This window comes from Protopterus annectens, chromosome 3.part0, assembly GCF_019279795.1.
Source record: "Protopterus annectens isolate FY-2018-M chromosome 3.part0, PAN1.0, whole genome shotgun sequence".
In the NCBI taxonomy this organism is placed as follows: Eukaryota; Metazoa; Chordata; order Ceratodontiformes; family Protopteridae; genus Protopterus; species Protopterus annectens.
The window spans coordinates 1,183,643,704-1,183,658,467 of NC_056731.1; the positions used below are offsets into that span (position 1 = coordinate 1,183,643,704).

Genomic DNA, 14,764 nt, shown 5'->3' on the forward strand with positions numbered 1-14,764 from the left:
ACTACAGTCTATTACTTCTACATGAAATACAGTAGGAGCTACATAGGTAAGTAGGAATATCCAGGAAAATTAATGTTTGACTGAAAAGATGGTGGTGGTTGTGAGCATAGTTAAGATCCTGTTATAGCAGCTATATATTATATCAGTTGTGTGTGTTCACAAGTTAAGGCTAGTGAAGGGGGATAGATTTGTGTTAATGATATTTTTGTACCATGTGCATGTCATGTTAAATGGTACTGTTAGGGAAAGGGTTTTTAATAGTGTGATATATAGTGTTAGGGGTAAGAGTGAAGTTAGCACATGAGTAAGGTGGTGCAGAGCACAAAATGTCTCACTGAGGAGTCGCTTATTTTGTTTTTAGTAAAATAAAATAGCTATGCCATGCACATTGGACAGACCCATAAGATAATCTAGAATCAGTTAGGAAATGAACAAATAATGGGGATTGAGGAAAGTGTGGTGTGTGTGTATATGTGTATATATATATATATATATATATATATATATATATATATGTATATTTGTACATTTAGCATAACTGAACTGCAGTTACTGAAATACTATATTATGTGACTTCAGAGATGGAGTATTAAACATTCAAAAAAGAATGATGCATGGAAAACAGGTTCAGGAGGTCATAAGAAAGCAGGGGTCAATAGCTGTACTTAATGCAAAGGCTTTCACAAAGACGAAGAAGTTTGTTGAGTATGAAAACAATACATTTGACCAGCATGCTAAGGGTCCCATTATGAATGCAATGTCAAAAGAATATGAACTCTGGTAGTGTTTTCCACAGTCCAAATTTAAAGGCGTTACTGTGAAGGCTGCCAGCCTAGCTAGATAGAAATTCGTAGATAATTCTTTGTCATTGTAAATATGAATGTAATCCACTGGCTTGTCCTCTTAAAATGCAAGAAAACTGTGTTAAATGTTGAACTTCAAAAATGTAAACAAACTGCACTCTGCTGGAAGAAAGCTGATAAGTCAAGCATTGCATGACAGTTTGATCTCAAGGCTCAGAGACATAATGTCTGGACTGAGGAATTCCTTCTATTGTTTTGAGACCAGAGTTAATTGCTAGATTTTTCATATAAAATGTCTTTTTTGCTGTAGTTTCCTGGCCAGGTGCAAGATCAAAGAAATGTTAAAACTCTTGAGTTTCTGTTAGCCTGGGAACCAGAGAAGAGTGATGTAATCTAAAAATGAGTCAGCAGTAATGCATTATTGTTAAGACTTTCTCTGAGAGAGAGAGAGAGATTCAGAGCATTTTGCATTTGTCTTCAGAACTGACCACTCACCAGCACTTGCTTTGCTCTGTCTGTAAGCAGGATGTTATATGTCAGTGTTTTTCTTAAGAAATAGAAAATAATAAGTTTAGACTAGCTGCTTTCTATATTTGTCAGACTATTCTACAGTATTATTTTAAGCATTTCATGTGATTTATGAACTCTTGACTAGCACTGTGTTGAATTAAGATTGGTCTTGTGTTTTTATTATTTATTATTAAATATTTTTTAAACCTTTCAACTGTGGCTGTTTTGTGTAGAGATAATTTAAGTTCTAGAGTACATTGCATGTGTATAGTGATACTGTACAAGGCCACTCCAACCAGCCTTAAAAGTTCTGGTTACACTTAATAATTGGATAATAATATTGCACAGTAAAATTGCACACCCTTTGGGAAGGGCCTTATTGGTAGCTGATAAATAGGGTTCTGGTGGTAGTGGGTTACTACCTTATAGCCTGGACAGAAGGGACACAGCTAGTAAACCTGTGCCAACCTTCCCCAGGAGTGTATTTGTGATTGTATATAAATCATATCTCAAAGTGTGTTTGTGTGTGTGTCAGCTACTTGGGCAGGGGCATGAAGCAGTGGTTGGGCAGAGGGAGTGCTAGGAGGACTTGGCTTGGAACCCTGGCTAAGGACTCCTCTCTATAGCTGTGTTAGTGGGGAGTCTTATTGGAGATCTGGAGAGAAAGGGAGACACCAGCCCCAGACTGACTGTGATCTCTGTGTGCTCTTAAGGGAAATTGTACTTTACTGTGCGTATGTTTGTTATCCTTCCCAATGTGGATGCCCTCATTGGTGTTAGTGGTGAGGATTGAGGCTCCTTGATTACTAGGCCAGTGCACAGGCATCACATATGTCTCCAAGCCTTGAGATCAAACAGTCATACAATGGTTGACGTATCAGCTTTCTTCCAGCAGAGTACACTGTGGTTACATTTTTGAAGTTCAACATTTAACACAGTTTTCTTACATTTTAAGAGGACAAGCCTGTGGATTATATTCATATTTACAATGACATAGAATTATCTACAAAATTCTATCTAGCTAGGCTGGCAGCCCTTACATACCCCCGGAGAACTCAAGCTAGTTTTTCAAGTGACCCTTGAAAAATGTTGTTTGAGAGGGTTAGGTCTACCTGAGTATACCTTACCCCCATTCCCTGTCTTGAGAGCCCATCTGCATTGGCTTTTCTAACCCCACTGTGGTGCTGCACCGACATATATGCTTGCAACCCTAGGCTTCATAGGTTCATAGGTTCATACTAGGCTATCTGCCTGAGGGCATTTACAAGCCTAGCCCATAGTTTTGTGGCTTACGCCACCCCTTTAGTATGGGGAACTATACCCATTATTTTGCTGTGCCTCTGTCGAGCAGTAACACTGAGGTAATCCCTGGGGTATATCTGCGATCTCCCATCCATTGATCAAGATTTCTCTTGAACAAGGCCAGCGAGGTGCTCTGCCTCACATATACCGGGATTTTGTTCCACAGCATAGGGAGTCTTTGGGTGATGAATCTATCCCTCCAGCACGTCCTATTAATAGCCGTGTCGAGGTTTAACTCTCCGCCCTTGTGGCTCTGATGGATCTAGATTTTTGAGGTGAAGCATATTCATCAAATCTGGGTTTGACATGGCCTTGTATGTTAGGCAAAGGTCACCTCTGAGCAAGCGGTGGCGACTGAATAGAGCTGGAGTTCTTTCAGTCGGGCAGCATAGGACAGATTTTTGAGACCCTTTATCCTTTTGGTGAGGAACTTTTGTGGCCTCTCCAGCTGCTGCAAGTGTCGGGTCAGATACATTCCGAATGAGGCATTGTACTCAATCATTGGTCTGATGAGTGATGAGTAGAGGGAGACAATGACCTCCCTTGATCTAGATGAGAATCCCTTCATGATAAGGTGGGCAATGCAGAAGGTCTTCCTAACTACTTTAGCTACATGGGTGTCGAATGACAGACTACTATCAACCTGGGTCCCCAGGTCCCTGATAACTTCTTCTATGCTCAGTGGATTGCCACCTATTTGGTAGCTAGGGGTAACCTTGTTTTTCCCGAAGGGTATGACTATGCATTTTTTGGCATTTAACTTTAGGCCATGGCTCTGGCACCAGTTATCTGTTTCTGTGAGACCCTTCTGAAGGATATCTGTGTCAGATGTGTTTTCTACTATGGCCCAGTTTGCAGTCATCTGCAAACTTTGTCAGCCATAACCCTCCTGTGTTTGCTTGTACTGGAGAAGTAGATGCCAAACAAGAGTGGGCCTAGGACTGAGCCCTGTGGGACACCACTTGTGACAGGCTTTGAGTCTGACATGGCGCCAGCAACTCTGACCCTGTAGGTTCTGTCACTCAGCCAGTTTGCAACCCATCTTGTGATGTATGGGTTAATATTTAAGCTGATGAGTTTTTCAATGATACCCGAGTGGGGTATTGTATCGAAGGCCTTCGCCAGATCGAGGTAGGCTGTATGGACTGCCTTTCCCTCATCAATGGCTTTGGTGACTGTTTCGAAAAAGTCAACCAAGTTTAAAAGGCATGATCTGCCTTTGACAAAGCCAAACTGGGTTGGATCCAAAGTCTGCAAATTCCCTATGTCTTTATTTATGAGGTCCATTATGATCCTCTCCATGGCTTTGCAGATAAGGCTTGTCAAGCTAATGGGCCGGTAATTTCCAGGGTCGGTGGAGGCACCGCCTTTGTGAAGTGGGACCACAGTTGCAGTGCGCCACTCCCTGGGTACGTATCCAGAGGTAAGGCTCAGATTAAACAGCTGTCCTATCTGTGGGTTTAATTCCTCATTGAGTTCGTGGAGCACACAGCCGGGGACACCATCAGGTCCCATGGATGCTGTGTTTTTTGCTTTGGAGAGAGCAGTTCTCACTTGGGCGTTGGAGATGTTTGGGGGGCTGCAATCATTTGGTATAGATATCTCTCCTTTTTGGGAGGGGAGAAGTTTGCACTGAACCTGTCAGCCAGTATGTTGGCAATGTCCGTAGGATCAGTAATCTTCACATCATTTTGAACTAGTTCTGAGCATATCTGGGAGTTTCCTCCCAGGTTTCTAACATAGCTAAAGAAGGCCTTATGATTGTCTTTTGAGTCTTTAGCTATTTTTCTCTCAAAATTTGCTTTGGATGATTTTATGAGAGCTCTTAGTTTTTACTTATAGTGATCAAGGGTGTCTTACCTTTTAAGGATTTTGCTCTATCTTGTAGTAGCTTCCTCCTTTTGTTGTAGAGTTTGTTTATGGCTGGGGTCCACCAGACTGGACGCTTGCCTTTGGTACAAAGAGTCTTTGTTTTGCTTGGGATTGCCTTATCCATGCAGTCCTGCAGGTGCTGGTAGAAGGCATTTGTAAGTGATTCAGCGGCATGAGTACTGTTTTCCGCCGGCTCGGGGCCTTAAAGGAGACCACACTAGTCTTTAGAAGTGTGAAGTCAGCTTTCGAGAAGTTCTTTACTGTGGTCTTTTTATTTCAGGTGGGGTGGGATGAGAACCTCCAGCGAGATTAGTTTGTGATCTGATCTCACCAGTGAGGGGTATACTTCCGGTGTTGAACATTGTGCTCCCATGTTCGTGATGATGAGGTCAAGTATGTTATCTCCTCTTGTGGGATGGTAACTAGTTGTTCCATGGCATTTGAGTTTATGAATTCCAGGAACTTTTGGGCTAGGGTGTTTGGGCTTGAGTAGTGTTCCCAGTCTATATTAGGGTAGTTGAAGTCACCTAGTATGATGGTGTTTGGTGATACATTTATCCCCTCTAGTGTTTTCAGGAAGGCCAAGTGAGGTTCCTGAGTTTGTGAGGGTGGCCTGTAACATGCTACAATTTGCAGAGCAGTCTTGCCTATGGTTAATTGCACCTGGATGGTCTCCGATGCATCGTGCGTTGCAACCAGTCTTGAGGTGTGGGAGTCCTTGATGAATATGGATACACCCCCTCCTTTCTTGGTATTGTCCGGATTTTGGGGCCGGAAAGCATGATATGAGGTAAAACCTGATAGTGCTGGGGTGCTCTCAGGAGCCTTGAACCAGGTTTCTGTCACAGCACAGACATCGATGTTCTCCATACTGAGAAGGGCCTCGAGTGCGTGCATTTTGAGATTCAGACTTCTGGCATTGAGCAGCATTACCCTTAGTTTTTTCCTTTTTGTGTTCTAGGGTGGTAGGTTTAGAATTTGAGCCTTGCCTAAAAAGGCACTATGGGGGTGGCAAGAGCCTTTGCCAATATCCGAATCCCAGGGTGACAGGTGCAAGCCGTCCCTTGAAGCAGAGTGGCTTGTCCAGCATGTCATCCCAGGCAGACAGACACTGGATCCCCTTTGAATGACACCAGTGTTTAAGCCAATTGTTAAAGCTGATCATCTTATCTCTGTATTGTGGCATCATTCTTGGTGAAGGTAGGATACTGCTCAAGGTCAGGGTCATACCTGCCTGGGCTACATAATCAGAGAGCTCCTCGATGTCTCTTTTCATGTAGTCCAAGGAGGTACGTCTCAGGTCGTTTACACCAGCATGGACAATGACTGAGTCATATTTGTACCTGCTGTTGAGAGACCTGAGTGCTTGCGTTATGTGGCGGATTCTAGCGCCCGACAGGCAGCTTACTGTGACCTTCTCCTTACTCAGTCTGGTGAGCGGGATGTCAGTGTGTCTGACTATGGAGTCACCAATGACTAGTGTGTCTGGCATTTTGTTTGGCCTTAAGGGCTGTGACTGTTTGACACTCTGACTGTGAGGTCTATGTGTTGCAGGTGATGTGTTCTGAGGTGGTGGTTGTTTGGGTGTCTGCTTTGGTGGCCTCTGCTGTTTTGGTAGATTTTTGATCAGAGCCTCCGAGTATGTCTTTGTGTGTTTATGTGTATGATTTGAGGTTGTGATGGTACTATGTGAGACTGGGTCTATAGTGTGTGTGGTAACCTTCTCCTCCTGACTGGCCTTGCCAGTCCTATGTTGAGAGAGCTCAGCCTCCAGTTTGGCTGTATAGTTGCATCTCTTGCATGTATTTGTGTTTTGTGGGAGGAGGAGAGGGTTGTCTGTGTACATGAGGCAATTGTAACATTGCCTCAATATTCCCAGGTTCACCAGCTGAGCAGGAGAGGACACTAGCAACTGATCCCACGACATGCTAGAAGGAATAGACAAAAAAAAAACTTTAAAGAAGATTCCGGGGGACATGGATGACCGAGAAATGGGGGTTTGCCTTTTTGGGGTACTATCTATGACAAGAGCACCGTATCAAGGTAATAAGTACTGTAGGAGCAAGTGCTAGGCTTAACAGATAGAGAATAGTCTACTTGGAGTCAAGTAGAGATGATCTTTTTAGTTATAGGATACGCTGATTAGATCAGTAGTATAGTTCGAGGAAGGTAGCTTTAAGGGAAAATTTGAAGAGTGGAATTTAGGTAGCCCTAATAGTTTAAATCTGCTTAACCGGCGCTGCCCTAGTGTGCAACGGTAGCAGCTCCACGCTAAATCGCAAACGCAGCGTTAGCGTTTTTTATATCAGGGGGCTGAAAGAAGCTAGGAACTGGCCCAAAACAACCAATAAACTACAAGTTGCTGGCTGAAACCTCACAAAACTGGACCAACAGGCAGCTCAATGCTTCCCACTCCCACTGGTAAGCAAGGGAACTTCCTCTGTTCCAAATTAGGTAAAGATTCAGTAACAGGAACTGCAAACAAAGCCCAGGGATCAGCAAGCTCTGAAACTGGACTATTCTAGCTTAGTAAGGCGGGAAAACAAGAGATATTTGTTTTGTTTTTTTCATCTTAGCACCTTGGCATTTTGCTGGCTGGCTCAGTGTAACCATGTTTGGGGATTGTGATCTCTGACTACAGTGAGTTTTCTTCCATACAGAAAAGACTGAAGTTTCTGCAGTGCCCACACTATGGCTAGACATTCCTTATCTACAGCTTCATAGCATTCCTCCCGGAGTTGAAGCCTATGACTGAGATAAACCACTAGGTGCTCTTCTCCCTCTGAAGAAATCTGGCTAAGTACAGCCCCCCACCCCATGGTTCAAAGCATCCACCTGCATAACAAATTCTTTGCTGTAATCTGGACTGGCTAACAAAGGGGGGGGGGTCCTCCCAAAGCTTCTTTAAGCTTCTGGAATGCCTGCTCACATGCTGTGGCCCACATTACTTTATCTGGCCTGTTTTTCTTTGTCAGACCTGTGTGGGGAGCTGCTATGGTACTATAACTGGGGACAAACTTTCTGTAATACCCTGCTGTCCCTAAGAATGCACTCATCTGGTTTTTGGTAACAGGTGCAGGCCATTCCTGAATGGTTTCCACTTTGGCAGGTTCTGGCCTGATCATAAAACTCCCCACTCTAGGTCCCAGGTAGGAGACCTCTGCCATATCTACCTGACATTTGTTGGGCTTAATGGTCAACCCTGCCCTCTGTAGTCTGCCCTGCACCTCTCTGACATGCTGAAGGTGCTCTTGCCAGGAATGGCTGTAGACGGCAATATCATCTAGATAAGCAAGGGCAAATCCTCCTGCTAGGATATGATCTACCAGCTTCTGGAAAGTTGCTGGGGCATTTTTCATCCCAAAGGGCATCTTTGTGAACTCATACAAGCCAAAAGTAGTCCCAAAGGCTGACCTCTCTCTAGCACTGGGAGTCAAGGGCACCTGCCAGTAACCCTTGGTAAGATGAATGGTGGTAAGATACTTAGCCCTACCCAGCTGCTGTAGGGCCTCATCTGTCCTAGGCCTGGGGTAAGCACCTGACTCTGTGTGACTATTTAATTTCCTGTAGTCCACACAGAACCTGGTGCTGCCATCCTTTTTTGGCACCAGCATCTCTGGGGAGGCCCAGGGACTGTTGGACTCTTGAATTACTCCTAGTTTTAACATCTCCTGTATTGCCTCCCTCGAGTTGGTTTGACTCTCTCATGCACTATATAAGGAGCCTGCCTAATAGGCCTTTGGGGTCCTGTATCCACCTGGTGCTGCACCAGGTGGGTGCACCTGGATTTCCCAGTGAACATGTCCCCAAACTCCTGTAACACTGCTCGGATTTCTCGAACCTGGTTAGGAGATAGCTGCTGAGACATTGCTACCCCTTCTACTGAGGTGTCAGTCTGACTCTCACTGAGGAGATCAGTCACCAGATCTCCCTCAGACTCCTCCTGCAAATACTCAACACAAGCACCTGCTCATCATGGTAAGGTTTCATCCTGTTAACATGGTACAATTTGTGCTCCTGCCTCCTGCCCAGCATTTCTGCCAGGTAGTTAACTTCACTTACCTTGCTTAGCACCTTCTAGGGTCCCTCTCAGGCTGCTAGCAGCTTGTTGTGTCTGACAAGAATGAGAGCCATTACCTGCTGCCCTAAAGCATACTCTCTAGCTCGAACATTCCTGTCATACCAGACCTTTTTCTGTTGTGCTTCTGCCAGGTTCTCCTGGGCCCAAACCCATGAGTTCCTTGAGCCTTATCCTGAGGTTTAGGACATATGTCACAACACACTCCTCCCTCCCACTCATCTCAAATTAAATCTAGAGGTCCCCTCATCCTATGCCCATACAGCAACTCAAAGTGTGAAAAACCTGGGGATTCCTGGGGAACTTCTCTGTAGGCAAACAGATGGGCAAATATTTGCCCCACTCCTTCTTAAACTGGTCTGCAAATGCCCATAGCATGGACTTGATTGTAGTGTTTAACCTCTCAACAAGATTATTAGTTTGGGGATGGTCTTCAGGTCCTTCACTCCACAGTACTTCCACAGACAAGCCTGCAAGTCTGACATGAAATTGGCACCTCTGTCAGTCAGTATTTCTGTTGGGAAACCTACCCTGCTGAAAATCTCTAACAAAGCATTTGCCACCTTTTCTGCCTCAATGATGGACAAAGCCACTACCTCAGGGTATCTGGTAGCATAATCTACTACCACTAGGATATACTTTTTCCCCTGTGGAACTTGGGGTACTCAGAGGCCCCACAATACCCATAGCTACCCTCTGAAATGGCTCCTTAATCACAGGCAAAGGCACCGAAGGAGCTCTCACCTTGTCTCCTGCCTTGCCCACCTTTTGGCACTGCTCACAGGTCCTGCAGTACCCTGTTGCATCTCTGGAAATTCCAGGCCAATAGAAGTTCTGCATAATACTTCTCTTTGTACGTTTTATTACCATATGCCCTGCAAAGGGAATATCATGGTCTATGGCTAGAAGCACTAGACAGTAGGCTCTAGGCATTACCAACTGCTGTATCCTCTCACCTTCTAGCCCTCCCTCAGGGGTCCACTCTCTATACAGTAACCCTTTGTTCCAGTATACAGATTCCCCCTTCCCTTGAGAATCAGGTGCCTCACTACCTACCTGCTTCAGGCTTTGCAATGTAGGGTCTGAGGAATGAGATGGTCTCAGCTATCTTTGTAACCCTTCCCAGCTCCCCTTCCACAGGAAGTCTGGCATCCTCTGACAGTGGTGCCTAACTGTCAGCTTGAGTACTACTACTCACCTCCACCTTTTCAGTCACTCTGTCCAATGGAACATCAGTACCCACAAGCAGCTGTGGCTCACCTTCAGGCTCACTGCTGCAGAGTAGCTCCTTCCCTGAAGTAGCCACCTCACCAGTCCTTGCTGCAAGTATGCCATCTTGTTGGGTCTCCCCTAGGCTACCAGACCCACATGCTTGTCTCCTAGCCTGACTGCATGTAACTGCATAAGCACATGGTACTGCCTCATCTAAATCCTTCCATATGAGGACATCCGCAGGATGGTAGTTCAACATCCTTGTCTTGAGACAACCTACTGTTGGCATTTTGTCTTTCCCACTTACTGGTTCTCTCAACTTTTGTTCCCCGCCTTGCCTCCATGGACATCTATATGCCACATGGCCCCACTGGTTGCATTCAAAACATTTAACCGTAGGTCCTGAATGTGTACCTCCACTATTGGCTTCCCCTGCTGCTGGCAGATTCTGTTGGGGCAGTTTGCGCTGCCCACCATGGGTTCCTTTAGACCCATGAGTAGTACTGGGGGTCCCTTTCCTGTGCAGGGATGCCCTGCTTGCTAGGTATTGGTCTCCCTTCTTCCCCAACTCATCTGTTGTAGCACATTGTCTATCAACTAACCAGATCCTCATGCCCTCAGGCAAAGTGCTAAGGGCTTGATCCCTCACCAAAAGATCTGCCAGTCCTTCAAAAGTGGTGACCTGACATCCACTCACCCACTTATGAAAATAAGTGCTCCGTTCAGCAACATATTCACACACACTTTCGTTTACCTTGCGTCTATGCTCACAAAACTTTTTCCTATAAGTTTCAGGTGTTAGCTTAACAAATTCTAACGCACAATTCTTAACACCAATATAATTTAAGAAATCATTGTCTGACAGTTTAGAAAGTACATTTACAGCTTTACCATGGAGTAAGGGGGTCAGGAACTGTACCCAGAGCCTTTGGTCAACATCATATTGCTTACATACCCTCTCAAAAGAGGTTTTATAAGAAGACATAAGCACAAAACATCATTATTTGGCTAGGTGTAACGGAATAAATGGGAAAGATAATATTTAGTACCTAAAAATATTGATGTCTTCCAAAGCATAGTGATCTTTGGAGTAGTTTAAGCAGCACATAATGCTATGCATTTTAGACTGTTGAACCTTTCAGAATACCCTTGGAAAAATAACAAATTCACTGTATTGTGCAAATGCCTGCAACTAAAATGAGGGGGGGCATTATCTGCTGCCAGTAGTAGTTGTGCTTTTAGAATAGCTAAATGCTGCCACACTTAACAGATGCTTCATAAACAAATGGCTAACATTCTGTGGAATTGGGTTTTCTAAGAATCACAAAGATTCTTAAGGGTGGTAAAGAAATATTTTAAACTATCAACACGAGAGAGGCATACAAGCAAGTACTAAATGAATAATGGCTCCATGTATTCTCCCCCCAAAAGTAGTAGTGATTGTCGAATGAGTAGAATTTTGAAGAGTAGGGTGAAAATTGTTGCAAAATCTGGCATAAAATGGATAATCCAATTACTAAGTACTGAGTGCCCATAAGGACGACTACATGACCTGTAATAAGGCTAAATCCTTTGAAGCTGACACATGGGAGAAATTTGCAAGTTTAACATTAAGCTGCCCATAGAAAAGTTCCACAATGAGTTTCAAGTACATTTCTGGCAGTTTTTAAGATAAACATACACAAATACCTGATATTTTAAGGAAAAATGTGACAAAACCAGGGAAAAGTAGTGTATTTTGCTGTAGAATAACATAATGGCACATGAATGTTCAAAAGGTTTGTACTTCTATGGACTTGTACAGTAAACTGGGTAGATCCATGGAAAGCCATTAGCAAAGACAAATTGTTTTGCTTTGGCAGTTTAAATGGCATGATTTTGACAAACTCTAATGTATGTATAAAGGTCTGAATGATAAGGTCAGTGCACATCTTCATGCTGTTGATGCCATCTTGTTTAATTTCTGTACCATACAGAATTTTTAGTGCATCTTTCCACATGTATTTGTTTTCATCCTAAAAAGAATGGGATAAGCAGCTAAGTAAGATAAAATTTCTTGCATCTTTTCTAAATTAATGATTCTTCCAGCAGACTAATCAGGATATCTTATAAATGTTAAGTTGAGGAAGAAGATGAGCAGATCAACAACTGGTTAAGATAATGTGACAGGTATCTTTTTCAGAAAAATATTCTCTCAAGCATAATTGAATAAACTTTGATAGGGGGTTAGAAGTTATCCCCATCAGAAAAAAAGGTAATGTTGCAACTGTTTGAAATATATCAGTATAGTATGATATATTTGAAATCAAATATGGAAAACTGTGTTTCAGTAACATACTTAAATGTTTTTTTTTTGCTGCTGTTTAGTCAAGCTCAACCCTTTGTAATGTCAAGGACTTTAGCATACCAATGGTGTCTGTGAAAGTATGTTTTAGTTGTTGTAAATTCCTATTCATTGCCACCTTCTACCTTCAGTCTTTCCCAGTGACAGTGTTTTCTCTAGCAAATCCTGCACTTGCACTACGTGGCCAAGGTACATGAGTTTGTTATACTATCAGACTTTTCTGTAAACAGTCTTGGTGTATTTCCTCAAGTATAGATTGATGATCTTGCATCCACTGATTTCTCTGAATTCACGTTTTGCATATGGTATGTCATTGAGCAAAATATAATAAAACAAGTGTGTGTGCGTTTATCCACTAGGTGTAATGCACATATTTGATACAAAGGTAATGTCTGTCATTTAACAAAGTTCTGTCTTGGGTATTTAAGTCATAAATTTGTTTAAAAAACTCAGGAAAAAGTATGGCACCATGTAGTGCTAGTACTCAAAGAACATTTTCCATACTTTCCAAAGGAAATTTTTTTTGACACCCACACTTTTTTAGTCATCAAGCATTTGTTAAATGCGCAGTCCTCCTGCATGGTGCCCTAACTGTGTCTGTTGCAGTATCTGTCCACTTTACTTTAAATGTAATATCTTCCCTGTCTTAAATTATAGAGGGGGGCCAGCCCAAAACTAGAGCTTACATGTAGTGTCGCTTCTGCCACAGTCTTTTCTCCCTAATCGTTATTGAAATAAAAGCATCTGTTATATAGCATGCATGACTTTTAATATTTTAACTAACATAATCAACTCATTTTCTCCTCCCCCGATATATTTCAGTTTTCTGTTCCAACACTTGTGTGTTAAACAGTGTAACCAAACAGATATAAGACTATCAATTAAGATGATCAGAACAGAAAGCCTGTTGTTCAAATTATGCATGCTGGGTTCCTCTCCATCTTGTCTGTCTTATTGACTTTTAGCATTCTCTGTGCTAAACTATTTACAGCCTGTCCTACTTTTGTTCTTTTTCATTAGTGCGTTTCCCTGCATATTGTCATGTGTTACCCCCCCCCCCCCATGCTCGTTCCGCCCATTTTTAAGTGGAACAGGTTTACATTATCTCATCATCAGGTCTCCTTCTAGTCCTCCTCTAAGGCATTTGTAACCTTTTAGGTATTACTGTCGTTAACCATTCTGGGCATTTTCTTTTTCCCTGCTTAATGTTTAATCTTTCCCAATTGGTTTATTTCTTAGCCTTGAGTACTCCTTGTTTTTTTTTTCTTTTTCCCCATGTTAACCACCTTACTTCATTTTGTTCATACTTGATTCTTTTAATTTCCTCCAGTTTATCCATCATTCCCATTTATTTGCATGTCCTTTTCTTATCCTTTCTCTTTCCCTTTTATCCTTCTGCAATTTATTTATTATCCCCATCACTTCCCCCACTCTGTGTCTACTTCCATTTACTCATGAATGCTTTCTTACACACTAATACTAACAACCCTATTAGTTTTTTTTTTTATTTGCTTATGGTATCCTAAAAATATATAATCTGTTGGTAACTTCACCTTGTGTAGGAAAAATCCCTCTCACTGGAGTCTGCATATCCTCTCTGAACTTCTCCATCCTCTTACAACTCCAAAAGATTCAAAGCCATGAACTTGTTTCTTCATGTCATCTCCAACACATCCCATCACTAAGCATAAATATCCATTCTAGCCTTGAAACATAAAAATATTTGTGGAGACATTTACATCCAAAAATTCTGAATTTGCTTTGTCTTAGTTGCCTGAATTGGTAACCCTTAACCCATTCTTTCAACTCTATTTCCTCTTGTATTTCCTTTTCTCTTCCTCTCCCCGTTTCTACTTTTCTCCTTTATCATATATCTATCTTTTTGCTATCCCTCTTAGGCCAGATGTCACTCTTTTTGTTAGTCTCCCCTTCACTGCTTGTATATGTACAGAAATCTCTCTAGCTTCTACTCTCCTTTGTTGCCTATTCCATGATTTTGCAATTCCTTGATAATTCCCATTCCAAATTATCTTCTAGTTGATGTATTCTTACAGCAGTTTTTGAGGACAATGATCCACTGCTTAGGGAATCCCCATGCTGCTTTAACCTCCCATAAAATATCCCGCCTTCATTCTATCAAATACTTTTTCAGCATCCAGTTAAAAGTAAAACATCATAGGCTGTCAGAATTCATGTAGCCAAAACATTGTATGACCCTAAGGGATCATTTACGTATATCCCGTGGGACTCCAGTGCAGGATATTTAGGGTATTATACAATGAAGGCTCTAGCTTGACTGGATCTTTCTTGCAGTTTTACTTCTGCAAAACAGTAGAACAACTTTCCATACCACTGAATGTAAAACAGGACTTTTGTTGGGAGTGTGCCAGCTATTTTCCAACGTGTACACAACCTGATTTTCTCCCACTAACCAAACATATTATTCCTATTGAAATAGACTACTTCCTTTGGATGGAGGAAGCTAGTCCCCCCCTCAAAGATGAACGGGTTACTGTTCACCATATATTCGATCATGTCCGCATTAAAGTCACTGCCAACAACTTACCCAACACTAGCACACATTTTCAGTGGAAGGATTTTGATTCTAAATTTGTGTCATGAGTGACATTTTAGTTTTATAAC

General features: G+C 42.5%; 1 protein-coding gene across 1 annotated transcript in view; it reads left to right on the forward strand.

Annotated features, from left to right (window-relative positions):
- The window catches only part of LOC122797014 (synaptonemal complex protein 2-like), a 1,143,152-nt gene that overhangs the window by 271,956 nt on the left and 856,432 nt on the right, over positions 1-14,764 (forward strand). The gene's annotated exons all lie outside the window — the stretch shown is intronic.